This window comes from Corylus avellana, chromosome 7 (genome assembly GCF_965113065.1).
Source record: "Corylus avellana chromosome 7, dhCorAvel1.hap1.2, whole genome shotgun sequence".
Taxonomy (NCBI): Eukaryota; Viridiplantae; Streptophyta; class Magnoliopsida; order Fagales; family Betulaceae; genus Corylus; species Corylus avellana.
Window position 1 is genome coordinate 6,445,391 of NC_142496.1, and position 4,212 is coordinate 6,449,602.

The 4,212-nt window shown below is 40.4% G+C and overlaps 1 pseudogene; it reads left to right on the top strand.

Moving 5' to 3' along the window:
* The first annotated feature begins 1,560 nt into the window (after positions 1 to 1,560).
* On the top strand, positions 1,561 to 4,212 carry LOC148584391 (uncharacterized; annotated as a pseudogene).

Here is a 4,212-nt window from a genome sequence, read left to right on the forward strand (position 1 = left end):
TGACCCCGATGTACCAAGTGGAGATGAAATCCTGAGACAATTAGAAGGGATGATATTTGAGGATGAAAACGCCGGTAAGGCAAAGAAAAACATGTGATAGACAACATACTTAGCACAATACTGGACATTCCAGGGAAAACGAAGGACAACCTCTAAGTCTGCACAGACTTGCAAGAAAAGGTTTGAGACATACACTTCATCCTTACACGGGCGAGGATGATAAAACCTATATGCCCCTAGCTTGCCACATGATGTCTAAGGATGATAAAACACATTTTTTGAAAGTGCTTCGTAATGTAAGGGTGCCCGACGGATATGCCTCGAACATTTCCCAATGTGTACAACTTAAGGACCGTACAATATCGGGTTTGAAGAGTCATGACAATCACGTGATTATGCAACTTCTTCCCATTGCATTACATAGATCACTGCCAAGTAACGTGGCTAGACCACTTGTTGGAATATCTGCATTCTTTGGGGGCTTTATGTTCAACGTCATTGATAGAAGAGGATATGGACCAACTAAAGAGTGATATTTGTATCAATTTGTACAAGATAGAGCAGGTCTTCCCCCTCAGTTTTTTTACCACCATGGTTCACTTGATCGTGTATCTTGTCCGTGAATGCTGACTCTCTGGACCGGTACAGTATAGGTGGATGTATCCGGGAGAGAGGTAAAATTTGTTTACGCTTATTCATGATTTTATTTTCTCTCCATTATAAGACAATGACTTACTGTAATGAATGAAATATGTTCGTCTGTAGGAGCCTTGGTGGTTCAAATTTAATGTGTGCAATAAAGCGGCTCATGAGGGCTGCATTGTGGAGGGCTACATAACAACTGAGTTGGTAGTGTTCTGCTCGAGGTATTTAGATAACGCACCAGCATTTCACAGTAGGACTCGAAGAAACCCGGATGGTTCAAAGGGGGCGAGAACACAAGTCATCCTCGACCGTATCACATTGACACAGATTCACTGATACATTATGTTTAACTTGGACGAGTTCCTTCAACTACGGACGTAAGTCCTATTAGTAACATGTGCATGTTCAATATCACATTGCACCCTTAGTTGTGAATTATAATGAAACTAAGTACAAATTGTAAGATACACATGGATACACTTAAGGGATCATGCAATAGAAAGTGAACGACAGAAGATTAGTTGGAAACCTAACATCATGAGCAGTTCTGCAATTGTTACCTTGACTACGTAAGATTAATGTGATGTTTAACTATTACAATCCGATTATATTTACTTATGGTTCATAACAACTAACCAAACTAACTTAATATACTTGCAGGTCAATCGATTGGACGATCGACGCAAGAAGAAAATTGGTGACAAACTGGTAATGCATTGTAGAGGGTCGAGGGAGGCAGTTATCAGATATAACAGATATGTGGTTAACGTAAAACTATTTTGCACTCTTGCATTTGATGTCGGAAAGAGGACTCAGAACAGCGGCGTGTGCGTGCTAACTGATGATGGCGAAATGTACTACTAGAAGTTAACGGAAGTAATTGAGGTGGAGTACTTCGACAGAACAAAGTACGTCATGTTCAAGTGTGATTGGCCAGACAACACGAAAGACAGGGGGTACAAGATAGACGAGTATAACATAATGCTTGTTAACTTCAACAACCTTGTCCATCGGGGAGACCAAATTACTTATGAGTCGTATGTGTTAATCTCCCAAGTTGACCAAGTATTTTACGTTGAAGATGAAAGGGACCTAGATTGGGCTTGCGCTATACGGACTAAACCTAGAAACGTATACGATGTTGGTCAGGGTGAAGGTCCTCATGATGAATGTGCCAACGTGTGAGCCGCTTCTATTGATCAGTAATAATAAAGTGGATCCGCAGGATGACGTCGAATACGACCGACCAGACTTAGATCCAATCCAAGTGTATGTGATTAAAAAAAAAAAAAATTATATATGTAGTTCACATTAATTGATTGGTTTCCTGTTATTTATGTCTATCGTGATTAGTAATTGTTCAGCAATTAATACGTCAACACAATTAATTAATTTGTGGATTGGGTAAATGGTATATATCTTATTTTTAAATATGTGAGTCATTGATATATGATGGTGCATATTTCATTTATTGTATACATAATTAATTGGGTGCGTGATGTATTTCGCAAGTTGATATGAGTACTAGGGGGAAGAGTAGAGCACAGAGGTTTGGACTTGCGGTGCGGTCATCACTGGCGCATGGGTCGACATCATGTGACCATGATGACAAGGAGCAACTAGGGTATAGACCAGTACTTCCAGATCATATGGAAGGGTAGACCCTTGTACCTAGTACATACATTCCAACAGGACTCACCCAGCTAGGGTATCAATATCAGCCATCTCCGTTTGACCCAGATGCTGTGTATCATGTGCCTACTCTGCCACCGATGATGAGTGAGTTAGGGTTGTGTTCTCATGGCCATATAGAGTGGCTCTTCCCCCCAACCAGAACACATGTCGATTACAGTGAAACACAAGAACCGGACGACAGTGAGACACAGGAACCAGAGGACATGGATGGTGGGACAGGTGCCACGCATGACTCTCAGCCCAAGGACCCTGCTCCACAAGTGTTGGGCAGTGACTAGGTTCGAACGATAAGTTAGTATATCAGCTATAAATACCAATATTAAATACGTATATATGTTTTGTACTTAATATTGAATTTCAAATAATTAACATCGGTAATTATTAATGTGTTAGGCATCAATCGAGATGGAAGCACTCATATTCGAGTGTTGACCATTAAAGCCTCGAACAAGACGTGGGAAATCCCCAAGGGGCAAAGGGTTATGGTAGAATACAATAATGTATGGCAGCCCGTAGGATTTAGCGGTTTAAAATTTAGAAAGACAACCGATAATATTATAAGGAGTGGGAATTATGTTAGATTGCGGGATGACTGGACGAAGGTACTGCAACATACGAAGGAGGATATATGGGACGCCTTGATGGTATGGTTAAACTATATGTTATATTATAGCATATGTATTTCATTATGTCAAACATCCCTAATGCATGAATTATACGCCTTAATGTTAATATTCATATCAAAAATGAAATGTGTATATATATATATACGCCTTATTTTTTTACTTGTGCAGGTGGACTTTTACATCCTGCCTGAGTACGATCATGATGCCATAAAATAGGACGGGTTCCTAGATATGGACGACAAGTTGAAGAGTTGGAGACACTTAGTGAAAGATAATATTAAAATTTAGCCGGGCAATACTCCTGACACCGTGAAGGCGAGAATGAGGCAAAATTGGGTTGACAACTACGACCTCGACGACTTGGACGTGTTGTTGGATAAATGGTATGAACTGAAGAATCAGGTAGGTCACGAGTTGTATTACCATTTTGTGTAGTTTCACTAATTCTAATTGTATTAAGGCTGACATATTAAGAATGTTAATTATGTAGGAGTATGTTGCATATATAAAGAGATTGCGAGCATTGAACAACACGTCTCACTACACCAGGTTGAAGAGCTTTGCTAGGGTGACACATGAAGAGGTATGTGTCTCATATATATATATATATATATATATATATATATATTATTAATGTATCTGACCATATGTTTATGTTTGATTTTTCTTTTCATGTAGACCATATCTTTGGACACTTCTCCTACTCAAGCATAGTCTTACATCTCGACACACAAGAAGAAGGATGGTGACTATCCAAATGATGTGGTCAGGGAGAGATGTGTATACCACTCATCCATATCTTGTGATAACTTATTTTTTATTAAGCTACCTTATATGACGCACTAACTTTGAATTTAATATACAGGAGAGGATGAAGGAGCTGATACCCACTGACTCGGCATTGGCATCGAGCGTGACTGAAGGGACGGTACGGTGGGCACCGAACGACGCGTATGCCCAGGCGCTCGGAAATAAGTCTGAGTACGCTGGCAGGGTTCGACAGGTTAGTCCGAATGTTCTACCTGTGCGGGGCAACATACACTCGTACAATACACCATCTCAGGCATGGTCACAGAACCCTGAGAATTTCACGGTCTCACAGATGACCGAAAGGATTACAGAACTTGAAGCGGAGAGGGCACAACAAAGGGCACAGATGGATGAGATGGCTAAACAAATTGAAGAACAAAATGCTCAAATGGTAGCAAAAGATGCGATGATTGAGGCCCGTTTTCGCCAGCTTTAG